The sequence below is a fragment of the Pelodiscus sinensis genome, chromosome 2 (assembly GCF_049634645.1).
Source record: "Pelodiscus sinensis isolate JC-2024 chromosome 2, ASM4963464v1, whole genome shotgun sequence".
Taxonomy (NCBI): Eukaryota; Metazoa; Chordata; order Testudines; family Trionychidae; genus Pelodiscus; species Pelodiscus sinensis.
Genome location: NC_134712.1, coordinates 230,123,882 through 230,150,380, shown reverse-complemented (window position 1 = coordinate 230,150,380; position 26,499 = coordinate 230,123,882). Strand labels below are relative to the sequence as shown.

General features: G+C 45.9%; 1 protein-coding gene and 1 long non-coding RNA gene across 12 annotated transcripts in view; one reads left to right on the top strand and one right to left on the bottom strand.

Moving 5' to 3' along the window:
- Positions 1-26,499, bottom strand: part of CCDC7 (coiled-coil domain containing 7) — a 347,366-nt gene that overhangs the window by 126,420 nt on the left and 194,447 nt on the right. The gene's annotated exons all lie outside the window — the stretch shown is intronic.
- LOC142827379 (uncharacterized) overlaps positions 3,436-26,499 on the top strand; it is a 33,448-nt gene continuing 10,384 nt past the window's right edge. For 2 of the 4 annotated variants that reach the window (XR_012902101.1, XR_012902099.1), the window contains exons 1-6: positions 3,436-3,933; positions 4,361-4,464; positions 6,105-6,259; positions 6,515-6,610; positions 11,853-12,019; positions 25,003-25,221. This is a non-coding gene — a long non-coding RNA (uncharacterized LOC142827379). Of the gene's footprint in view, positions 3,934-4,360; positions 4,465-6,104; positions 6,260-6,514; positions 6,611-11,852; positions 12,020-14,398; positions 14,728-25,002; positions 25,222-26,499 lie in introns of those variants that run through there. The other 2 variants (XR_012902102.1, XR_012902100.1) reach the window with 2 other exon arrangements.

The window sequence follows — 26,499 nt, the reverse complement described above, 5'->3', positions numbered from 1 at the left end:
CTTCATAATGTGTAAGTAGGGTAAAGTCTAGATAAATCTGTCAGGTTTTATTGTTTTCTGGTTTGGGAATTTGGATCTGATATCTGTAATATTATAAATGGTTTTTCCTCTCTTTTGTAACTAAGTTTTGGTCCATGGGGGAATCCTCCATGAGTATATTAATTGGTGGCTCTTTCCATCTAGCCATTCCAACTATGCTTGTAACTGGGGTATTGTTTTGAAAACAAAAGTTCTTTCTTTTTTTTAATTAACCTGGTATTGGTTCATTTTTGTGTCCTAGTTTTACATTAGGGCTGAGATTTCCCAAGTGATCTCTTCCCTGGTTTTTTCTTGTAATACTTGGGTGGTGGCAGCAGTTTTTATTTCCCAAAGTCCAGGTATTAGGATTTTGGGGGAAGTTTTTGTACCAAAGCCTGTGGAGATCAGGTTTCAGGGTGCTTTTGCGGGCCCCCACTTCTGCATTCATCATGCCAGAGTGGGGAACGGCCTTGACACCTGCTCTTGAATATCTCCAGTGATGGAGATTCCACAACCTCCCTAGGCAAATTATTCCAATGTTTAAGCACCCTAACATTTAGGAAAGTTTTCCTAATGTCCAACCTAAACCTCCCTTATTGCAATTTAAGCCCATTACTTTCTGTCCTATCATCAGAGGCCAAGGAAAAGAATTCCCCCCCCCCCCTCCCTGTGATACCCTTTTAAATACCTGGAGCTATCATGTTCCCTCTCAGGGTACATCTAAACTACAGGCTTTTTCTACAGAGGCTTTGATGACAGATACTGTTGACAAAACCTCTGTCAAAAAAGAGCATCTAGACTGCATAACGCGGATCGAAAAAGCGATCCTCTTTGTCAAAAAAGAGCATCCAAACTGCCGGATGCTCTGTCGACAAAAGAAGGCACCTGGAAGTGCTTCTGGCACGTCAAAGGAGCAGCTTTACATTCCAGGAGCTGCTGCATACTCTTTGCAGAAACACGTGCTTAAAGGGATCCTCTGCTCCTGCTTCAGGCTTGCCTACCTCCTAGAGGGAAAGCAAAGCTGCTGCAGTTTTTGCTCTGGTTGCCCTGCTTCTTTGGATACCACAGCAGTTCATTTTCAGGTTTGGTTTTGTGCTTTGTACTGTGTTTTTGGGCATGGAGCCTGAGCTGCCCTAGGGCAGGCGATGGCCCCACACTGTGATGCTGGATGTTCTGCTGCATCTGCATGAGAGCATCTTGACGTTTGTGGCAGAGCTGAATTCAGAGCCCAACTTTGAGCCCCTCACTCAGGCTGCAGCTCTACTGCCCTTGCTCCCAAACTTATTCCTGGAGAGGCGAGTTTGGAGGCTGGACACGAGTTCTGACTGGTGGGACTGGCTTGTTATGCAGCAGTGGAACGATGACCAGTGGCTCCGAAACTTCTGGATGCAGAAGTCCACCTTCCAGGAGCTCTGTGCCTAGCTTGTCCCTGCCCTGCAATGCCAGGACACCCATTTGTGGCCCGCCACCCCCCTGAGGAAGCGTGTCCCTATTGCTCTGTGGAAGCTGGCCACCCCCGACAGCTCCATCTCCGTGGGACATCAGTTTGGCATGGGGAGGTCTACTGTTGGGGCCATCTTGATGGAGGTAAGTCACTCTTGGGGGACAGTCCATGAGGGCGGGGGCGGATGGATAAGGGGGATGGTCAGGACCAGGCACAGGGAATGGGGTGGGAGTGGTAGAAGCCTGCCTGGCCTCACCCTCCGGTGGTGTGGGGGACACGAGGTGGGGTTGCCTGAGGAGGGACTCTTGGGGTTTGGGAGGGGAGGGGTGCGGGAGCACCTCTCATCAGCTCATGCAACTCCTCTAATGTCCTGTTATGTGTGTTTGTATTTGTCCCTTTCTGCAGCTGGTGACGGCCATCAACTTAGAGCTGCTTCACAGGACTGTCCACCTTGGAGACCTGGATACCATCTTGGCCAGATTTGTGGGGCTGAGTTTTCCTAACTGTGGTGGAGCACTCGACGGGACTCACATCCCGATCCACGCGCCACCCCATCGAGCAGCACAGTATATTAATTGAAAGGGCTACTTTTCGATGGTGCTGCAAGCCCTGGTCGACCATCAGGGACAATTCACAGACATTTGTGTCGAATGGTCAGGCCAGGCACATGATTTAATTTCTGATTCGGCGAATGTCTGTATTGCATAATGTTGCATGAAGGTATGTGTTGACACCCTGCAGATAAGTTTTATTGGGACACCCTGTAGGAATGCTGTTGTGGCTGCAATTGCCCTTGTCGAGTGAGAGAAAACAGTTGGTGGGGGCTCTCTCTGGGCTATGGTATATTCTAGTGTAATGCAACTAGATATCCATTTTGACAGTCTTTGTTTTGATATAGGCAACCTTTGTGACCTCTCTGTTGAAAAAACAATCAGCTGAGGGGTTTTCCAAAAGGGCTTTGTTCACTTTAGGTAGAATGCCAGTGCTCTGCGGACATCCAGGGTATGGAGATCTTCTTCTTTATTGTCCTTGTGCGGTTTAGGGAACAAAACAGGCAAGTATATGGGTTAATTGCAGTGAAAAGCAAAGTTACTCACGTTGGTACAGTAATGATTGTTCTTCAAGATGTGTGTCCCTATGGGTGCTCCACTGTAGGAGCTGGGCTTGTCCCAATGCTGCAGATTGGAGACTTTTCCGTAGTGGTAGTCAGCTGGACCACACATGTGCAGTCGGTGCCTCGCGGCGTTCCCGCCCTTTTGCACACGCACGCAGTCCGGTTCCCATCAGTGCCTCGAATCCACCCCGGAATCTGAAAGATATAAGAAAGAGACTCCAGAGTAGGGAGGAGGGCAGGTAGTGGAGCACCCACAAGGACACCCATCTCGAAGAACGATCGTTACTGCACCAAGGTGAGTAACTTCGCTTTCTTCTTCAAGTGATGTCCCTGTGGGTGCTCCACTGTAGGTGACTGTGTAGAAGTACTCTGAGATGATAGGAAGGAGGGACTCAGAGTCACTGTTTAGATGTCACTGTTAGTACTGCTGACTCCAATGAGGTATCTGAAACCAGCAGGCATTGGATTGCATAATGCTTCACAAATGTGTTGTGAGATGACCAAGTGGCTGCTCAGCAAATGTCTCTAAGGGGAACGCACTTGAGAAAAGCTGTTGATGTTGCCACCACTCTTCTGGAGTGAGCTCTTGGTTGCGCTGGGAGTGGTATATGACACGCGGAATAACACTCGACTATGCATGCAGTTATGATTTTTGCTACTCATTGAGACGATATTGGCTCGCCTTTGGATTGGTCAGCAAGTGAGACTATTAAACGATCAGTCTTTCAGAATAGTTTAGCCCCTTCTATATAGAAGGCAAGCACCCTATGAACATCAAGGGTGTGGAGTGATGCCTCACATGATGAGACGTATGGTTTAGAATAAAAGGAGGGTAGGATAATTGGCTCATTCATATGGAATTCAAAGCAGACTTTTGGGATGAAGGCTAGGTGGGGGGTCTCAAAACTATACCATCTTTATTGAAGATTACATATGGAGGCACTGCCATCAGAGCTGACTTCTCACTGACCCTGAGGGCCGATGTGATAGCAAGGAGAAAAACCACTTTCATGGTCATCATTTGCAAGGAAGTAGTAGCTAGCAGTTCAAACGGTTGTGCAGCTAGCGCACTGAGCACTATGACCAAATTCCATGGTGGAGGGATAGGCCTTTGAGGATGGTTCAGGTTTGTGAGCCCTTTGATGAACCTCTTGGTAGTGAGATGGTCAAACACTGAAGTGCCATCAATGGAATGTCTAAAGGCAGTGATCACCACGAGATGCACCTTCAGGGAAGCTAAGGCCAAACCTGTCTGTTTTAGGTGTAAGATATAGTTGAGGATTGCAGGCAGAGGAGCTGCGTGGAATTCCATGTAGTGTACGGAGCACCAGGAAGCAAATCTATACCATTTGGAATGGTAAGTGGTTCAAGTATCCTGTCTTCTGCTATGAATCAGGGTTTCTTTGATTTGTGTCTAATACAGATCTTTGGATGCATTGAGCCAACTAGGAGCCAGGCTGTGAGTTGTAGTGTGTGGATCTGGGGATGAAACAGGGATCCCAGGTTCTGAGTCAGGACGTCTGGGAGAATTGAGAGGGGATAAGGAGGGCATGGCAACATTCACTGGAGGAAGGGAAACCAATGTTGACGGGCCCAAGCAGGTGCCACTAATATCCTGGTGGCTTTGTCTGCCTTGACTTTCTCCAGGACTCTCAGGATGAGTACTATGGGGGAAAAGGCATAGAGGAGAGGGTCCATTCCATTTGAGAAGAAAAGTGTCGCTTAGGGATCCGCAGCCCACCCCTGCTCTGGAGCAATAGTAATGGCATTTCTTGTTGTGGTAGGTGGCAAAGAGATCTATGAGGGAAAATACCCAATGTCAAAACAGAAGATAGAGGATCCTGTCATGGAGCTCCCACTCGTGGTCTGGTGCAAAGTGTCTGCTCAGGTAATCTGCAGCAATGTTGTTGATGCCAGGTAAGTAAGATGCCACAAGCATGATATTGTTCCGAATTCACCAGTTCCAGAGTTGGTTTGCTTCTGCACATAGGAAGTGAGATCGTGCCCCACCTTGACGATTGATATAGTGCATCGTTGCAATAATGTCTGTGAATACTTTGACTGTAGTATTCTGAATATGTTTGTGGAAATACTTGCAAGCATTGAAGATTGCTCTCAGTTCCAAAAGGATTACATGGAGGGATGTCTCCTGAGGTGACCACTGACCCTGGACCGACACAGTGCCCATGTGGCCTCCCCAACCTATGAGAGAGGCATCTGTGGTGATATGCCATGTTGTTGATGAAAGGGGGACACTGGAAAGGAGATTTCTCCGGTCTGTCTACCATTTGAGAGAGTCTTGGACATGGACTGGAGGAGCCACTGATCTGTGAACATGGTGTTTTGTGTGGGTATAGATGGAAGCTATCCAATGTTGTAGACTGCAGAAGTGTAGTGTCGCATGACAGACTACATACGTTGTTGCTGCCATGTGGCCCATTAATTTTAGGCAAGTGGTTATCTGTACTGTATAGCTGTGCGGTAGAATGTCTTTGAAGCTCTGAATAGCTTGGAATCTTTGGAGGGGAAGGTAAGCTCTTGCCATAGTGGCATCCAACCAGATGCCAATGAACTCCAAAGTCTGGGTGGGCTAGAATGTTGACTTTTGCTTGTTGACCAGTAAGCCAAGGAAGTTGAAAGTTTTCCTGATGGGATTTACCATAATAGTTGCCTTGGTTGATGAACGGCCCTTTAGCAAGCAATCATTGAGATAAGGAAAGATTATGACTCCTTTTTGACATAGGTACGCTGCGACAACTGCCAGGGTCTTTGAGAACACCCTGGGGGCAGTGGAAAGGCTGAAGGGTAGGACTCGGTACTGAAAATGGTCCATACCCACTGTAAAACGGAGAAATCTTCTGTGAGCAAGATGGATCGTGATATGAAAATAAGCATCCTGGAGGTCGAGGACAACAAACCAGCCATTGTGGTTTAGTGCAGGGATTATGGATTCAAGAGTCACCATTTTGAACCTCCGGAGAGAAAGTCGGAGAAGGAGAGTATGGCGTAGGACTTTGGTGCCTGGCCATTCTTGCAGAGGACTTCCTCGGTGCCGCAGTATCTACTGACTGCTTCGGTGCCATCGGCACTTGTGGGGGTGGCAGTGCTGGTGAGGCTGACATTTGCAATGCCTAGGTAGGTGTCAGTGCTGGTGGTTTACTTCAGGGAGCTGCTGGTGCCAAGGCTGCTCTCGGTTCTGCTGGTGCTCGTGGTGTCAGTACCGTAGTTGCCTGCTTCTTTGGCTTTGATGCTGAGACAGCCTTTGAATGGGTAGAGGTGGTGCTGGACGTGCTGGGCTTATCTCCAATGCTCAACATGCTCTGTGCAAGGTAATAATAATTGTCACAAGAAGTATATCCTATCTAACTATCTATGAAGTAACGAAAGGTTGGGTTTTTTTAAACAAGAAGTAATAACAGGGATCTTAACAAATAAATAATTAACTATGAACTATAAAACAATCAACAATTTTGTATACTCTCATGATAGAAATAAGTGGTTGAAGAGAGTGATTCTCTCCATCCGCAGTCGGGGGCAGCTGAGAAGAACTGGTGGGAGTTGGACTGTGTGCATGTGCAGTCTGGCTGACTACTGCTATGGAAAAGTCTCTGATCTGCAGCACCAGGATGAGCCCAGCACCTATAATGGAGAACCTGCAGGGACATCACTCCAAGAAGAATGAGGTAAGTACTCTGGGTAGGAATTTGGGATGAGTCCTAAGACTGACCTTGTCCTTATGAAATACTCTGTATGGTGGATCCACCATTAAGGTTGCTATTTCGACAACACATCTTTTGATCTGAGGAAGTGGGTCTGGCCCACGAAAGCTCATCATCTAATAAACCATCTTGTTAGTCTTTAAAGTGCTACATTGTCCTGCATTTTGCTTCAGCTACCCCAGACTAACACGGCTACATTTCTATCACCATCTTTCAAAGGTGATTGCCACAAGGAGCTTCGTGAACAGGGGCAGCTAATGGAGTTTCAAGAGGGAGTTCTCCAGGTGAAGAAGGAGCAAATACGGGACCCTTGAGGTAACTGACTGTCTGTACTGTGTGTTTGTGTTTGGAGGTTACTTGCTAGTTGCCCGAAAGAAACTGTGCTGAGCTTGTGTTTGTCTATCTGTCTGTTTGGAGATTCAAGTGCTGAGCTGTTCATTTGAAGGACTGTGTGCTGTGGCCAGCAGTTGGAAGCTCTGAGCTTCTTAATGAGGATTTGAAATCTAGAACCCTCTGTTCATTGGTCGAGCTTTAGCCAGAGGGCGGGGCTAGCAGGAAGGCCAAGACTTGATAAAGCCCATGAGTAAGCAACCAGGGAGCTTTGCGAACAGGGGCAACTAACAGGGAATTTCAAGAGGGAGTTGAAAAGGGGCAAGGTACACTTGCCATTCTTTAAAACTTTTACATTAAACTAAAAATAAAACTTTCTGATTTAAATAAAAACCCTATCACTAACCTAAGTAACTATAGGAGAGAATGCAGGGAGAAGCCAAGCAGCAGAGTGAGAGCTATCCTGTTTATTGCACTAAATGTAGCATGTATGATTACATGCCCTGTATGCGGGTGGCATATGTGTGCATTCGGTGCAAGGAGCTCCTGGCCCTCAGAGACCGTGTATGGGCTTTGGAGGCCAGAGTGGCTGAATTAGAGGAGCTAAGGAAGGCCAAGAGGTATGTACATAAGGCTTTCTAGGACACTGTAGAACTGTCCTACCTCTAGTCAGACAGCCCATGTGCTGTTAAGGAGGATGAAAGGTGCAGGGAAGGAGAACATTCAACTGGAACAGAGGATCCCATAGTTGGGACCCTCCTTCCAGAGGATGTTATGGTATGCTATCACACTGAGGATACATCTCCAAGGGAGGGGACTCCAGTCATTAGGAAAAGGCAGGTGTTAGTAATGGGGGATTCAATCATTAGAAACATAGATAGCTGTATTTGTGATGACCAGGAAAACCATATGGTGACTTGCCTGCCTGGTGCAAAGGTTGCAGATCTTGAGACATCTAGGTAGTATTATGTGTACTGCTGGGGAGGAGACGGTGGTCATGGTACATGTAGGTACCAATGACATAGCAAAGGGTAGGAGAGAGGTTATGGGGCCAAATTTAGGTTGCAAGGAAAGAGATTGAAATCCAGAGATTGAAAACCTCTATGGTAGCATTCTCTGAAATGCTTCCACTTCCACGCGCAGGGCCAGGTAGGTAGGCAGAGCTTCCGAGTCTCAATGCATGGATGAGACGATGGTGTAGAGAGGAGGGGTTTAGATTTATTAGGAACTGGGAAAACTATTGGGAAAGGGGGAGCCTATACAGGAAGGATGGGCTCTACCTAAACCAAAATGGAACAGGACTGCTGGCACTTAACATTAAAAAGGTTGTACGACAGTTTTTAAACTAAGGACTGGGGGAAAGCCAACAGGTGTGGAGAAGTGCATGTACTGGACAGAGACATCTATTAGGGGATGTACTATTAATAGAGATGCTTTATGTTCTAGTCAGGAAGAGAGGATGGAAGTATGAGTAGGATCAGATGAGACATAATCAAATGAAAAAGAGTCTAACACATCAGGAAATGGCAGCCAGATAAATAGTGACAAATTATTAAAGTGCTTATATGCAAATTCTAGATGTCTAAATAGTAAAACGGGTGAACTAGAGTGCCTAGTTTTAAAGGAGGATATTGTTATAATAGCCATCATGGAAACTTGGTAGAATGAGGACAATCAATGGGACACAATCATACCAGGGTACAAAATATATCGGAAGGACAGAGCAAGTCATGCTGGTGGGGGAGTGGCACTATACGTAAAAGAAAATATAGAATCAAATAAAGTAAAAATCTTAAATGAGCCAAAATGTTCCACAGAATCTCTGGATAGTAATTCTATGTTCCAATAAGAAGAATATAGCAGTAGGGATATATTATCGACGGCCTGATCTGGACCATGATAGTGATTATGAAATGCTAACTGAGATTTGAGAGGCTATCAATTTAAAAAACTCAATAATAGTGGGAGATTTCTACTATCCCCATATTGACTGGGTACACGTCACCTCAGGATGGGACGCAGAGATAACATTTCTTGATACCTTAAATGACTGCTTCTTGAAGCATCTGGTTCTGGAACCCACAAGGAGAGAGGCTATTCTTGATTTAGTCCGAAGTGGATTGCAGAATTTGGTTCAAGAGGTAAATATAACTGGACTGCTTGGAAATAGTGACCATAATGTAATAAAATTTAAATCCCCATGGTGGGAAAAACACCTTAGCAACTCAACACTGTTGCATTTAATTTCAAAAAAGTGAACTACACAAAAATTAGGAAGTTGATTAAACAGAAATTAAAAGGTACAGTGACAAAAGTAAAATCTCTGCAAGGTGCATGGAAACTTTTCAGAGATACCATAAGAGAGGCCCAACTTAAATGTACACCCTAAATTTAAAAGCACAGTAAAAGAAGGCCACAGTGGCTTAAAAACTAGGTAAAAGAAGCAGTGACACGTAAAAAGATATATTTTAAAAAGTGGAAGTCAAATCGTAGTGATGAAAATAAAAAGGACCATAAACTTTTTCAAATTAAGTGTAAAAATATAATAAAAAAAGCCAAAAAGGAGTTTAAAGAACAGCTAGCCAAAAACTCGAAAAGAAATAGTAAAATGCTTTTTAAGTACATCAGAAGCAGGAAGCTGACTAAACAACCAGTGGGGCCCTTGGACGACTGAGATGCTAAAGGAGCACTCAAAGATGATAAAGTGATAGCGGAGAAGCTAAATGAATTCTTTGCTTCAGTCTTCATGGCTGAGGATATTGGGGAGATTCCCAAACTTTAGCCATTCTTTTTACATGACAAAAGGAACTGTCCCAGATTGAGGTGTCATTAGAGGAGGTTTTTGAACAAATTGATAAACTTAACAGTAACAAGTCACTGGGACCAGATGGCATTTAGCCAAGAGTTCTGAAAGAACTCAAATGGGAAATTGCTGAACTATTAACTGTGGTTTGTAGCCTATCCTTTAAATCAGCTTCCGTACCTAGTGATTGGAAGATAGCTAACATGACGCCAATATTTTAAAAGGTCTCCACAGGTGATCCTGGCAATTACAGACCAGTAAGTCTAATGTCAGTACCGGGCAAACTAGTTAAAACTATAGTAAAGAATAAAATTGTCAGACATATGAATTAATATAATTTGTTGTGGGAAAGTCAACATGGTTTCCGTAAAGGGAAATCATGCCTTACTAATCTGCTACAGTTCTTTGAGGAGGTCAACAAATATGTGGACAAGGGGGATCCAGTGGATATAGTATACTTTGATTTCCAGAAAGTCTTTGACAAGGTCCCTCACAAAGGCTCTTAAGTAAGTTGTCATGGGATAAGAGGGGGGAAGGTCCTTTCATGGATTGATAACTGATTAAAAGACAGGAAACAGAGGGTGTGAACAGATGGTAAGTTTTCAGATTGGAGAGGGGTAACTAGTGGGGTCCCCCAAGGGTCTGTCCTGAGACCCATACTATTCAACTTATTTATAAATGATCTACATTTAGTAGTAAAGGAGTAAATGTGAGGTGGCATAATTTGCAGATGATTCCAAACTGCTCAAGATAGTTAAGACCAAAGCAGACTGTGAAGAACTTCAAAAACATTTCACAAAACTAAATGACTGGGCAACAAAATGGCAAATGAAATTTAATGTTGTTAAATGTAAAGTAATGCACATTGGAAAAAATAATCCCAACTATATATACAATATGATGGGGACTAATTTGGCTACAACTACTCAAGAGAGAGATCTTAGAGTCATTGTGGCTAGTTCTCTGAAAACATCCGCTAAGGGTATGTCTAGACTACCAGACATAGGAAAATGAAGCGGCGATTTAAATAATCTCCGCTTCATTTAAATTTACATGGCTCAGCGCTGTAGTCTGGACGCGCGGGTGTCGACATCAAAGGCATTTGTCAACCACCCAGGTATACCTCATCTCAGGAGGCATACCTGGGTGGTCCACAAATGCCTTTGATGTCGACACCCGCGCGTCCAGACTACAGCGCTGAGCCGACAAACAGCTGATCAGCTGTTTGTCGGCTCAGTGCGGCAGCCATGTAAATTTAAATGAAGCGGCGATTATTTAAATCGCCCCTTAATTTTCCTATGTCTAGTAGCCTAATCTACATGCCTCTGGCGACAGAGGCACGTAGTCTAGACGTACCCGTCGAGTGCAGCGGCAGTCAAAAAAGGAAATAGAATGTTAGGAGTCATTAAAAAGGGGATAGAGAATAAGACGGAGAACATCTTATTGCTTCTATATAAAACCATGGTATGCTCACATCTTAAATACTGCATACAGATGTGGTTGCCTCATCTCAAAAAAGATATATTGGCATCGGAAAGGTTCAGAAAAGGGCAACAAAAATGACTAGGGGTTTGGAACGGGTTCCCTATGAAGAGAGATAAAAAGGCTTGGACTTTTCAGCTTAGCAAAGAGGAGGCTAAGGGGGAATATGATAGAGGTCTATAAAATCATGACTGGTGTGGAAAATGTGAATAAGGAAAAGTTATTTACTTATTCCCACAATATAAGAACTAGGGGTCACCAAATGAAATTAATAGGCAGCAGGTTTAAAACAAACAAAAGGAAGGTTTTTTTCACTCAGCGCACAATCAACCTTGCCAGAGGATGTGGAGCTCCTTGCCAGAGGATGTGGTGAAGGCTAGGACTTTAACAGGGTTCCGAAAAGAGCTAGATAGATTCATGGAGGTTAGGTCCATCAATGACTATTAGCCAGGATAGGTAGGAATGGTATCCCTAGCCTCTGTTTCTCTGGAAGCGGGTGAAAGGGGAGGGATCACCTGAGGATTACCTGTTGTGATCCCTCCCTCTCGGGCATCTGGTATTGGCCACTGTCTGCAGATAGGATACTGGGCTAGATGGACCTTTGGTCTGACTGAGTATGGCCATTCTTATGTTCTTAAGGAAAGCTACTTTCATTGATAGGTGTAATAATGAACAGGTGGCAAGTGGCTCAACGGGTTTACCCATGAGCGCCTTCAACACTAGGTTCAAGTCCCATGCTGGGATTGCTTCCTTATATGGGGGAAACATGTTGTGTAGACACGTTGTGCACACTGATAGTACTCATGGAGCGACCTACGTTATGTAGTTCTAATAAGTATTGTAGAATGTGTGATACTCCCATGTGGAGCAGTTCATAGTTGTTGGCTGTACACCAGGCCATGAACCTTTTCCATTTTTGACCATACGTCTTTCTTGTTGCAGGCCATCTGGAATTTGTAAGGTCCCTTCTGTGGAATTTAATCAACAAGCATCCACATCTGAAGGTGTACTTTGTGGATGGCCGGATGGGGAATTCAACCCTTTTGTTGTGTCAGCAGAGATGTGACTGGTGGGAATCGATATGGTGTCTGAATGCTCATCTGTAGCAGGTTTGGGTACTATGTTTGTCTGGGCCAGTTGGGTGCTATGAGTATTACTTTGTCTCTGTAGTGTTTGATCTTGAGGATCACTCATTGTATAAGGGGAAATGGTGGGAACGCATATGCCAGGTATGCTTTCTATTCTATACTGAAGGCATCTTCCATAGATCCTGCTCTTGAGCAGTACTATGGGCAGTGAGCATTCTTGTATGTTGCAAACAGGTCCACCATTGGGAATCCCCATTTCTTGAAGAGGTGAGTGAGCACTGATGGGTTTATCTCCCACTCGTGGTTTTGTGGGAATTGTCTGCTTAGATTATCTGCTAACATATTGTCTTTGCCTGGTACATAGGTTGAGATCAGGTGTATGTTACTTGGGATACACCATTCCCAGAGGCGAATGACCTCCTGGCACAGGTGATATGAGCATGTTCCTTCCTGTCTGTTGAAGTAATACATCATAGAGATGTTGTCTGTGAGTATTTGTAACGTTTTTTTTCGAATGAAAGGAAGAAAGTGCATATAGGCATTCCTTACAGTCCTTAATTCCAGGGCTACGTCTAGACTGGCCCCTAATTCCAGAAAAGTCATGCAAAGCAGGTAAGTCAGAATAGGGAAATCCGTGGGGGATTTAAATATCCCCCGCGGGATTTAAATAAACATGTCCACCGCTTTTTTTCCGGCTTGGGGAAAAGCCGGAAAAAAGCATCTAGACTGGCGCGATCCTCCGGAATAAAGCCCTTTTCTGGAGGATCTCTTATTCCTTTCCTTGAAAGTAGGAATAAGAGATCCTCCAGAAAAGGGCTTTATTCCGGAGGATCGCGCCAGTCTAGACGCTTTTTTCCGGCTTTTCCCCAAGCCGGAAAAAAAGCGGCAGACATGTTTATTAAATCCCACGGGGGATATTTAAATATCCTCCGCGGATTTCCCTATTCTTACTTACCTGCTTTGCATGATTTTCCGGAATTAGGAGCCAGTCTAGATGTAGCCCAGTAGGTTTATATGGTACTTGGTCTCATCTTGTGTCCATTGACCCTGTATGAGCTTGTGATGTAGATGGGCTCCCCAATCTAGGAGGGAGGCATCTGTAGTGATTGTTACTGATGACAGAATCTGTTGGAAGAAGACTCCTACACATACATTGTTATGTATTGTCCACTGTATAAGGGAAGATTTTATCTTGTTGGGCATAGTAAGGTTTTTGCTCTAAGGATGACAGTCAGGTCTATAGGTTGTGTGTAGCCATGCTTGCAATGTTCGCATAGGTAATCGAGCATGCGCTACTATGAATGTGGCTGCTGCCATGTTCCCCAGTATTTGCAGGCATATTCACACTGTTAAACATGGGGCTAACTGCACTGTTTCTATCAGGAACTTGAGTGAGAGCCATCTGTGGTGTGATAGGTAGGTCCTGGCTTTTGTGCAGTCTAGGTGTGCTCCTATGAATTCCAGAGTTTGAGTAGGGGACAAAGTGCATTTTGCCACATTTAACAGTAGACCTAGTTTGTTGAAGAGGGTTCTGATTGTCGAGACTGCTTGCTGTGTTTCCTATTGGGTAGAGCTCGTTACTAGACAGTCGTCTAGGTAAAGGAATATTGTAATTCGGTTTTTGTGTAAGTGTGCAGCTACTGTTGTGAGTACTTTTGAGAATACTCATGGGGCTATTGACAGTCTGAATGGTAGAGCTCTGTATTGGAAGTGCCTGTCCTTTATTGTGAAACAGAGGAATCTCCTATGTGATGGGTGAACTGATATGTGGAAATAGGCATTCTGGAGGTCGAGGGTAGACATCCATGCTCCTTTTTCCAAGGCAGGTATAACTGTAGCAAGCATAACCATCTTGAAGCATTAGTATTTGACAAACCAGTTGAGTTTGTGGAGATCCAAGATAGGGCTCCAGCCACCTGACTTCTTGGTGGTAAGGAAATATGGGAGTAGAAACCCTTGCCCGTGTATTGTTTGGGTCTCTCTTCTATAGCCCCTAAGGTTATGAGGTGTTCCACCTCTTGCAAGAGTAAGTTCTTGTGATAGGGGTCCCTGAAAAGCGATGGGCGATGGGCCATTCAGTTATGAATGGAATGCAGTAGCCAGTTCTTACAATTTCTAACACCCATTTACAGTGGTGATGGAAGACCAGGCTGGACAGAAGTTGATTAGTCTGTTGCCAAATAGCTTGCTGCCTTGGAAATTTCGGGGTTGTCAGACCCTCGATTAGGACTTCAAATCTGTTGTCTGGATGTTGATGGTTACTGGATGGAAGACCGTTCAGACATCTGTCTGCGTCTATTTTGATGTTGTCTATGTCTATTGTCAAGGTGTCGTTGTTGGTTGAATGCTGAGGTCTGTATCTTTTTTGGAATGATCTATTTCATTTCCATCTTATAACAGGTATCTAGATGACCAACATTCTGAGTGTGGCCCTTGAATCCTTCAGAATGTAAAGGGACATGTTTGTGGACTCTGCGAATAGTTTTGTATCCTCAAATGGGAGGACCTCTACAGTGGTTTGGACCTCTCTCAGAAAGCCTGAGAGCTGAAGCCAAGATGCCCTCCTTATTATTAAAGCCGAGGCCAAAGATCTGACTGCTGTGTCTGCTGAGTCCAGCACAGCTTGTAGGACTCCTTAATGTTTGCTTTGAACCCTCCTTAATGTTTGCTTTGAACTGTTCTATCTTTGTGTGTGGAATGGAATCAATAAAGGATGCTAGTTGATCAAATATGTGGTGTGTATACTTTGCTAATAATGCAATGTAGTTAGCTATTCTGATCTGTAGGCTTGCTAATGAGTATGCCTTTTTTCCCATCATATCCAGCCTCTTCCAATCCCTATCATTGGGAGCTGTATGTGTATTTTGTTGTGTCCCTCTTTGATTGACTGCTTCTATAACCAGAGAATTCGGTGTTGGGTGAAAGAACAGGAATTCTGCTCCCCTGGGACCTACATAGTATTTTCTGTCCGCTCTTTTGTAGGTTGGTGAGATTGTGGCTGGGGTGTTCCATACATTCTTGCCTGGGTCCATGAGAGCCTCATTCATGGGGATGGCCAGCTTATGTTGCGTCTGTGGAGCATTGGAGAGAGGACTCAATAGAGCATCCACCACTCTCTTGAAAAGCTCCTGGAATGATTTATTATCAACCCCTGTTGTTGATGGTGGAGGCATTATCATGTCATCAGGAGACACGGCCAAAGTGTGTGCGAATGGAGAGGAGGGTGAACTGTGTTCTTCCCCCGTGATATCTGCATCCTGCTCTTCTGTGCCCAAGTTGTAATGTTCTATGGACTGCATGGTTGGTGCCTGGGACCGCGGTGTCATAGGTGGATGTGGCTATGTAAATTGTTGTCTGTAGAAAGCCCAAGGGTCCCAATATGGCCAGGAAGACATGACCAGAGGTGGGACCCAATGTGGTGGTTGCCCTTGTTGAGCTTGTTGAAGAGACTTATGAGAGTAATGTCTCAGTATGTGAGGTGGTTTCTACACCTCATGCTCCTCATCACTAAAGCTCACTGCCACTGAGCTGGCTGGAGGGGCTGCAAGAGTGCCCCGTAGAGTGTTTGGGGTGCTGTCGGTACCAAACAGAGGAGTACCTGGTACCGATTGGATTGTCAATTCAGCTGCCATTGTGAACTGTGGTATAGGGGGGTTGAGCAATAGTAGTTGAGGTTGGGAGGTATGAGGGGTTTGCAGCAGTATTGATTGAATTGCCGGCTGCCTTATATGAATGGTCAGTGCCATGGGCTTCTGCAGTGCCGGCGGTGCTGCCTCAGGTAACACACTCCGGCTCGGTGCTGTGCGTGAACGCTATTTGTTTCACACTGCAGCAGTAGGCACAGAATTCCTGGTTGGTGCCGACGAGGAGGCTTTACCATTTGTCTCTGTCAACCCTTTATCTAATGCATGGTGTGTGTGCTTGGGATCTCAGCTCTTCTACTTGCCAGTCCCTTTAGATCATTGCATGTCCCATCCCTTTTGTGTTGGGGGTTGGGATGCAGCATAAATAGGGACTGAACGCTTTCTTAATGGAGAGTCAGTCCCTGAGGAGGAGTAAGACTTCTTGTTAGGGTTACTCTTCTCCCAGTCCTTTGGGCTCAACTTGGAGGGAACTGCTTTTTCTGACCCTGTCCCAGGTGATCTCTGTCTGGGAGGGGTGGATTGTTCAGGGTCCATAAGTGACCTACTGTTTTTCTCAATTTGGAGCATTTTTAATTGAAGCTCCCTTGCTCTCCTGGACTGGTTGGTCAGTTTCTGGAAATGTGGGCAGTTGTCTGTAACTGCTACCCAAGACAATAGAGGCACTGTTTGGGGCCATCGGAGACTGAAATGGAGAGTTTGCAGGTTATACACCATTTGAACCTGGGCAAACCCAGCATATCCTGGAGAGTCAGCAATAGCACAAGGCTGGTATGCACCGTTAAGCCTAGTGAAGCGAACACTGCTTCTCTTTTTTTCTTTTTTTTCCTTAAATCCTATCACTATCACTATCAATTGTTTGTATTTTTGGCCTCAGTATAGTGGTCAAGTCTGACTTAAAAGTTCAACATCCTTCCAGTGTATCACAATCCAGCCATAATTGATTAAGTCCCCTGCTGCTTTTCCCAATAGACCTCTTCAGAGTCTTTTTAGCAAGTTCCCACCAGGGCAAGCAGTAAAATCCTTCCAAATCAAACAGAACCTAATAGAATCATATTCTTCTTTTGCAGAGTAGTAAGACACAGAGCTTCTCCCCGAGGCCTCAGTAAGGGTACGTCTAAACTACATGCCTCCATTGACGGAGGCATGTGGATTAGACAGATCGGCAGAGGAAAATGACGCTGCGATTAAAATAATCGCGGCTTCATTTAAATTTAAATGGCTGCCCCGCTCTGCCAATCAGCTGTTTGTCGGCAGATTGGGGCACTCTGGATGCACCGCGTCGACAAAGAAGCCTTTCTTGATCGGCACAGGTAAACCTGGTTTCACGAGACATACCTGTGCCGATCAAGAAAGGCTTCTTTGTCGACGCGGCGTGTCCAGACTGCCCCGATCTGCCGACAAACAGCTGATCGGCAGAGCGGGGCAGCCATTTAAATTTAAATGAAGCTGCGATTATTTTAATCACGGCTTCATTTCCCTCTGCCGATCTGTCTAATCTACATGCCTCCGTCGACGGAGGCATGTAGTCTAGACGCACCCTAAGGCTCAAAAATTACAAACAAAATTAAACAGTACTAAAACATCTTTTGCCCCGCTGTGAGCTTAAGCTTCTAATCCATCTTGGGATCCTCTTCAGCTCCCTGCTCTTGCAGAACACTATCCCCAGGACTGTCTCCCTGAAGCCTGGCCTCTTCTTCCAGGGGCCCATCATGGGACTTAGCTCTGCTCCTGTAGATCAGATCTTCAGCCAAGACCCAGCTCAGCTTTCTTCCTCCACTGCTAAACCTTAGCTGCAGGGCTTCATCCCTTTTTAAGTCCTATACCCAGCACTAATTGAACAGGACTCACTAGCCTCAGGCCTCATAGTTCTTAAGGAGGCAGGACACTCTGTTGCACACCTCCTTCCCAAAACCTACAGAGCAAGGTCTATAGTCTGTATCCTCACCAGAGCACAGCCCTTATTTCTTCCTCATTCTTTTTAAGCTGCTCCACCTCCAGGAGCAACTGATCCTACTCCAGAAGTGCCTCCTGTCACTCCCTGCAGCATCCATTTTGCGACACATACTAGTCTCTTCACGGTCTCATTTGTTCTTTGGGCATCAAGTACGGGTGTTGTCATGACTGCAGAATCAATCTTCTCTGGGACCTGTGTTCACACCAAATTTGGCCTTGTTCTTTGAGTGATTGCTCATGTCCATTCCATGATCATGTGTGCACGTTGCATGCATTCATTGTTGGAAGTTTTTCCCTTAGCAGTACCTGTTGGGAGCTCCCAGGAGTGGCACTACTATATTGGCTATGTAGTGGGGGCAGAGTGGCCACTCACCGACCCGGAGGCTGAAGAACCTCTCCAGCAGCCATTTTGGGCACAGCCTAGCCCTTCCCAGACACATGACTGGAAGCCAGGATGCGGGGCTAGGACCATAAAAGTCCAGCCTGAGTGCTCAGTCAGGGCCCAGCCTCTGGAGGAATCAGAAGCTTGCTCAGTGCTCCCTGCCTGGGAGGCTGAAACTTAGCCTGGACCTCCAACCTGGTCCACATCTGCAGCCATGCCTGACCCAGACTGGCCTGAATGCCTGCACCTGAGGACTGGCTGGGACTAACGGACCCACAAGGGCCTGAGCCATCAGCTGGGCCTGAACTGGACAACCAGTCTGACCAACCAACAACAGAGTACCAGCTGGGACCTATGGACCTGCAAGCCACTGAGGACTGGCCTGGACCACCCGGACCCCAGCTGGACCTGACCACGCTTGAGCCCCTGAAAGACCAGCCTGTGACCCACGTATGCGCCAAGGGGGAGAAGGGAAGTGACCCAGGGAATTCAGAGGACAGCTAAGTGCCTCAGGTCAGCATATTTCGGGCCGGAGCTCCCACTGACTCAGCAGCTGACTGCGCTGTTACTATTAGATCCCTGGGCTGGGATGCAGTGGAGTGAGTGGGCCTGTGTCCCCCCTGCCACCCACCTACCAGGTGGCAGTCTCCCCCTCTCCGGCACCGCAGAAGAAATGCCTGCACCCCTACTGAGCAAGGAGACAAACCATTGACTGAACTGAACTGAACTGTTTGTTTGCTGCCCTGCCTGAACCAAGGCCAGGGCCTTTAAAACTGCTAAACTGTTACTTGCTGCTCCTCCCTGAAACAGGGTCAGGGTGGGGTCCTCCGACTAAGAGTTTACTGCCCCTGCCTGAAACAAGGCCTGGGCTCCTGAACTTATAAACTGTCTGTGTGTTTTTGTTGCCCCTCCTGAACCAAGGCTGGGGCTTATGACCTACCATTTCAAACTGTAGGTTTGTCTGCTGCCCCACCCTGAAGCAAGGCCTGGGCCCCTAAACTGTCAAACTATTACGTATAGTCCCACCCTGCCCTAGAGTCAGGGCGCCTGTATTAGCTGGATTGATTCGCTGTCCGCTCTGCACCAGGGCTAGTGCTCCTTAACTGTTTGCCTGTTACCTGCCCTGAAGCAAGGCCTGGCCTGAACTATTTGCCTTTTGCCCTCCCTGAACCAAGGCCTCTTTTTGTTGGTGCTGCCCGAGACCCGGGCATAGACTATTGACTTGGGAGTTTATTTTAAGTGTCTGCTGCAGTGGGGTGGAGTGGCCACCCACTAACCTGCAGGTGGAGGAACCCCTCCGGGAGGCCTAACCAGCTACAGGCTAATATATACTCCTGCTGACCCTCCTCCCCCTCAGTTTCTTCTTACCGCTTGTGACAGTTGTTCGAACATGCTTTGTTCTTGCTCAGCAAGCACTTCTTAGCAGTTCTTACCCGTTGTTTCATAGTTAGTGCATTTACAAGTTTCATTCTTATCTTGTTCTAAATAGTAGTAAAGAGCTGTAAGCATTAGCACTTAGCTGTTTGTTACTTCGACTCGGGGCTAGCTTCACTTCCCGGGCATGTGCAGTGGGGCATGCCTGGGCCCCAAGGCTTCAAGCCCTTGTGAAGTGCCAAAAGCCTATGCCCTATCTGGTATAACCTCCTCCCCAACACTGGGCCAAGGCCTAGCTAAGGAGCATGATGCCAGGTGGCACGGTGCTGCAGTCACAGCACCGCGTGCCCCAGCACCAGATGCAAAAAGTCATCACTTCATGACTCCTGTACTGTTGACCTCAATGTCAGCACCAGCCTCCCTTCCCTCCCGCCCCACCATCCTTGGTGGCAGCACTGGCCCCAACTGTGACCTTGGTACTGGCACAAGCACCAGTACTGGCACAGGACATTAATGTGGCAACGGTAATTTGTGCCGAAAGAGGGGAATGAGCACCTCTTCTCCCATTCCCTGCCAGGGCCCCTGGTTGTCCAGGTGGTCAACCAGTGGGAAAGGCAGGGTCAGCTGGTTCATTGCCCAAAAGTAGGAAAGCCAAAAAGGTGGACATACTGGGCAGGAAAGCCTCCATATTCATGCCTGTTGAGTAGCCCTGCTGGAGAGCAATGAAGGATGGTCTTCAGAGTTGTTTGCATAGCTCAGGGCTATTCAACTTCAGAATCTCCGGGGGCCACAATGATACTCACAGCACATGCCGAGGGCCACAACTTAAGTGTGGTTGCATATATATGCAAATATATGCAAATAGCTTCTTTCACGCTGATGGGCATAAATACAAAGATAAAGGCAAGACTACACTACACGCAAGTCCCATTTAAGTCAGTTCTGCTGATATTAATAAAATGCTATATTTACCTGATTTCCACCCACTTTTAATGAGCAATGACTGTCCAGGAATTTAACTACTAAAATGCATATCAACAGAAGACCATTAATTTGACTACTTTTTTGTTTTGGCTCCCACCCACAGGCTCCCGTTGAGCCCTGCATAAATCCAAGGCACACCATGGGATGCAAACAAACGGGCTGCAGGTCTCATGCAGTCCATGGGCCAAGTGTTGACTAGCCCTGGCATAGCTGAAGAAAGAGAGCACTGTTAGGCTTAATATGGCATCTGGCCTTGAGTGCTTGTGTAATGGTTTGTGAATGCAGCAACTCTACATATGTCTATGATTAGTACATTGCTGAAAGAGGCTATTGAAGATGCTATTGCTCTTGTGCAATGATTCTTATCCACACTGGGGTTTGTGTTTTCTGTTATTGATAACAGAGAGGCATGTAGCCGGAGAGCCATTTTGAAAGTTTCTTTGTGGGGATAGCATCACTCTTAGAAAGTTTTGTCATAGAGATGAAGAGCTTTGATGATATATGGAAGGTTATAGTTCTATCCTGAAAGAATGCTGATGTAAATCCGAAGGTAGAAAAAAGTCTCGTGTGGTTCCCATGTAGTCTTAAAAAGTAGGAAGGTGAATTGGTTGATTTAAATTAAAAAAGGATGATATTTTGGGTATGAATTTGTGTGAGGTCTCAAAGTGACCCTGTCCCTGAAAAATATGTGAGATGGGCCATGAGAGCCCCCATCTCACTTAGCATGAGGATATGATCACAATCTGAAATATCACCTTCACAGAAAGGTACAGCAGGGAACATGTAGCTAGGGGTTCAAATGGAGGCCTGGTAAGGCTTCTTTACACCAGGGTTAGCTCTCATGCTAGCTTAGGTACTTTTGGATAAACATTCTGCATGCTGGTTAAGAAGCACTTGATAACTGGACGCATAAATAGTGATTCTCCATCAATTTTTATGGTGGAAGACAGTAATGGCTGTGAGATGGACCTCAGTGGAATTTGTTGCAAATCCTGAGTAGTCAAGTAGGTACTCCAACACTAGTGAAAGTGGTGTAGAAACGGGTTTTATCAGTTTAGTCTTGCTCCATAAGGTGAAACAACTCCATTTTTGTAGGTAAGTCTTACATGAGATAGAACTCCTGCTGATTAGTAACACCTGTCTAATCTGTTCTGAACAGGTCAACTTTATCATCATATAACCCTGAAGAAGCCACATGTTCAGGTGAAGTTTTTTTCATCATGAGATGGAAAGTTTGTGGAGCACTATGACAGGGTATATCAACCCTGCACTGAGGCAAAAGGGGTTAACCTGGCTGAGATGGCTGAGAGAGCCACACCCTCACAACCCTGCTGAGCATGCTCCAACTGGAGACTGGCTATAAAAGCCTCTAGAGCTGCTTAGCCAGGGCTGACTGCCGCAGGGGAGCTACAGGAGCTCCTGGGGATGAAGCCAACCAGTCCAAACAGTGGCAGCCATGCTGAGAGGGACTGCAGTAAAAGCTTCCATACCAGAGTGTGAAGACAGAGAAGTCTTCTTATAAGGAGTGGGAAGGATGTAGCCCAGGGCAGGGAATTGCTCCCTGAGGTCTCAGAATGTTACGGTGGGAATCCCTGCCAAGCTAGCAGTGGACCGCTCCACTGCTGATAGGGCCCTGGGCAGGGACTTAGTAGAGAGGGAGGGCCTGGGTCCCCTTACCTCCCCCAGACACTCCTCTGTGAGGGAGCTTTGTCTATTACATATTGATTTTGGGGGTACTGAGTCATATTATCCTGATCCCAGAGGGACTGTATATGAACTCTATGGATGCTGGGCTGTACTACCTTGAATACTGGGGGATTGATTACTGACTGAGGCCACTGGGCCATATTGTATATAGACTTTGTGGTCACAGACCTGCACTACCCTGAATACAGGGGGACTTCATGGTGACTGAGGCCATTGGGCCATACTGTGTATCAATTCTGGCAGCTAAGCTTAGTTACCCTGAACACAAGGGAAATGTTTGGACTTTATGGCTGCTAGGCCATATAGCTCTGAGCCCAAGGCACAGTACACAAACTTTGTGGCTGATAGGCCACCCTATCTTGAAGTAGAGTCTGAGGGGCTGCAGCAGACTTTCCCCACCCTGTCTGATAGGTGGACAAGGTGCACCTTGACAGGCACATATCGCTATGTGCTACAAGTGAGGGCATCAAGACTTTCTGGCCATATCAGGACTATCAATACGACTTTGGCTACATCCTCCAAGGGCTAGGGTCTCAGTGCAGGCTGAGGGTGCACGAAGGTCACATGCCTCGAAGAAGACCTGCCTAGGTCTCCTATTCTTCTGAGGCACCAGGGACTGGGACTGGTGCCGAGACCTGTGCAGTGCCAGAGAGGCACACGAGAGGCTAGGTGCCTCCCGCACCATAGCCTGTGCACTCCGGGTCACTGATGCTGGGTCAGATGCTGGTGCCGAGTGCAGGGTCCTCTCCATGAGGATAATCTTGAGGCTAGACTCCCTTTCCCCTTTAATGCACGGTTTGAAGCCTTTGCAGATCTTACAAACTTCAGGCAAATGGGCTTTGCCAAGGTACTTGAGACAGACTGCATGGGGACTTGCAGGTCTTGAAGCCTTTGGGCACAGGCATGTCCCACCTAGCTAAGAACTATTCACTGAGTGCTAAACTTAACTACTGCTATTAACTACTAGATAAGAAACAATGAACTGTGAAACTCTTGTAAAAACTTTAACAAGGTGCTGAACACCAAGGAAGAACTGCTGAGAGGCTCTTGCAGAGCAAGAGCAAAGCATGCTCCAATGAGAGGTAAGGAAGGCCAGCAGCAGTATATATTAGCCGATATAGTAGCGCCACTCCAAGGGGCTCCCCTGCTGGCTCAACGGATAATGCTAAGAGAAAATCTTCCTACAACATGTGCATGCAGCATGAACACACCTACATGGAATGGACATGAGCAATCATTCAAAGTCAAGTTGTTTGTCTCATTGGTTTGCAGCCTTTACCATTAGTGAATTGGGTGGTGGATGGGAAAAAAGTAAGTCCATACACTTGGCCATACACATAGTGCTTTCTGTCTTCCAGCCCTCATGTATGTCATTGGAATAGTACCTGGCAACTGCCAGACTTTCTCCACCAATTCCATGATGTCATCATTTGTGGGCAATGTTATGTTGGAAGTTGACAATGTCTGTAGAATTTGTAGAAATTTGTGCTGGATATTCTGCACGTCCTAGTACAGAATCTCCTGACTGAGCTATTCTTTTTGAATGGTTGCAACTGTTTGAAATCATTGGCTGTGATAAGAGATAGGGACATTATAGTTTCATCTGGTGATGGATAAAAATTATGCACTGGTGATGTTACGTCCTGCTCGATACCTTCTTCCCTCTCATTTCCCATTTCTTTGTGAGCTTCCAAGGCTTTCAACATAAAAGATGGTGATGGTGATCTAATTTCTCCTCAGGGTGGAGCTGACACTTTGTACATTGCCCATGGGTTTCAATATAGCTATTGTATGGGGAATGGCAAGTGTCTGTTCCACGGTTTCATATCTTGTTGATAGGGTGCCTTCAATTTCCTGAGTTCCAAGTATGGTCCATCAACTATAGGTGAAGAATGGTGTGAAGAGAAGGTGTGAACTATCTACCTGCTGGTTATCATTGTCTTTGTTTAAGAGAGTCAATAGAGAATGCTGTATGGTGCAGTGCCATATACTCAGAGGAGCCTTCGGTGCCAGAGTGGGGACTACAGTACAAGGAGACTTCAATGTCTTTTTGTGGCAAGAACTGCTGCAGTGCCATTAGTTTCAGCCCTGTTGGTACTGATATTACTGTTTTAGATGTTATCCTGGATGCTAATGATTTTGTAGATGACATCCTCAGTATGATGCTTTCTTGCCTCTATCTAACAACTGAGTCATTGGCACAGATAGAGGAGGGACTGGAGAAGGGCTCAATACAAGATCTCTCACTGGTGTTGTCAGTGTAGAAGTCAGTCTTAGGTTGGTGCCTTGACTCCTTATCCTTCAGATGGGGCTCAGCAGAGGTCCCAGTGCAGGCAATGCCAGATATGCCTGGCATCTCAAACATGCTCTCCCATGGGGTGGTCAGCATTGATCTAGCAGTAACGGTTTCATTTTATGCAGCTCTTTGCAGAGAAGTTGTTTTGTAAATCTTCCACCTAATCTTGTATAATATGAATGTAAGATATGTAACTTTTTGTATTCTAAGTCTGTAGGGGTACATCTACACTGCATGCTTATTTTGAAATAAGCTATTCCAGAATTTATTTTCAAGAATAGCTTATTTTTAAATAGCGCGTCTTCACACAAAAAGCACATCAAAATTGCAGTTTGCTATTTCAAAATAGAGCGTCCACACTGATTGGACGCTAACTCACATTTAAGGCCACCCGGAACCACTTCAGGCAGCGTATCAGCTCAGCAGTTACTTCCAGGAGCTTCTGCCTGAGGCTATCTGAAACATGATCTTCAAGAGAACCCCTGTACAGCCTCTTCTCATGTTCTTCTCCTGCTTGCCTACCTCTCTGAGGGAAAGCAAAGCATTTTCACTGTATGCTTTGGTTGCCCTGTTTTTGGACACCACAGCACTCCCAGCAATGGAACCGGAGCTGCCTCTGAGTACGTGACGGCCCCTATCTGTTGTGCTGCTGTTTCTGTTTCAGGCCCTGCAAAAACATGACCCCTAGTTGTTTGAGGGAGACCTTCGACCTCTATCTGTACATGCAGATCTTCCAGCTGCACCCAACTGTGCACCACCACTTTTGGCAGCTGGACACCAGTTCTGACTGGTGGGACTCGCTTGTGATGGAGTGGTGGGATGACCAGTAGTGGCTTCAGAATTTCCGCATGAGGAAGAAGACCTTGGTCTCCAGTGAAATTAGGTAACCGTCGTGGCTCCTTTCCTTGTTCTTGTAGAGAAATGAGTGTTGTCCTTAGTTGAAGTGGTCGTGCTCAGGAAATTCTCTGCAAAATAATTCTGGTATCATGGGTTGGAGACCGGAGAAATTTTTGCATCAAAATAAGGTTTAAGCAGAGGTCTCATTCATGGCTGGCCCTCATGTTCAGATTGCTGCAGTGAATGCACTTTTGAAGAATGTGCAACTCACTATGAGAGCTAACACAGAAAGAATGAACATCTGAGACCAGCACTGCTTTGTGGCATGGGAAGCCAGGCATTGTTGAAGTGGGTTAAATGAATCCACACTCAGTTAAATTTTTCCCCCTTTCATTTTTGTGACTCAAACTATTTCAACTAACAGTAGCTAAATATCTAAAAAGTATTTCTAATTCTATTTCTCAAGATTTTAAGGAGATATGGGACACCACCACAGAGCTCCATCTGAGGCCAAAGATGATTGAAAAGGAACTGGGGGTTGGATCATGTGCATACTAGATGAGGAGCCAAATGTGTTGCAAGATAGACATAGCGCATGTATGTCCTGCATGGATGCTTGCTACTGAAAATTTCCAACTAATGATGTAGAGATGAACCAACATATAAAGCAGAGCCCTACTCGCAGAAGAACCAGGTCAATGAGTAGGAAGAGTCCCTAAAATGCTGCATCTTGCCCAAGGCGGCAGTCTAATAGAGTGTTCCCCATGATAAGAATGCTTAAGTAATTGGTGTGTCATGAGGACTCAGCGGTAGTCCTGGGGTCTAAAGCAGCTGGGCCATGAAGCTCTACTTCCAAGAAGGGATAACAGATCCAGGAAGTGTGCCAGAAAGGCCAAAAAAGAGACAGAGTAGGAGCCCACCATGATAAAAGGAAACTTCAAAGCATGTGGTTCCAGGATGGTGGGATCCACTGGATAAGACAGAAAGATGTACTTTTTAGTAGTCCTAGTAATCAAGCAATAAACTCATTTCAGGCAGGAAGAAAGGCAGGCAGGCAGGAATTTGTAGAGCTGTCTTTGATTTTGGAGGGCATTACAACAGAGACATATATTTAAATCCACTATATACTTGAGAGAGGTTTGTGTATCTGTGCGTCAGTCTCTGTCCATCTGCCTGTTTGTTCAAGAACTCCTTCTAGGAGCTAGGACCACCAAATTAGGTATGAAGCTTCCTCTTATCATAATCTAAACCAAGATGAGGGTTTGGTTGTGCCAGGAAAATGGGATCTGCCCAGAATGGGCTTGTTTCTCATAAAACCATATAA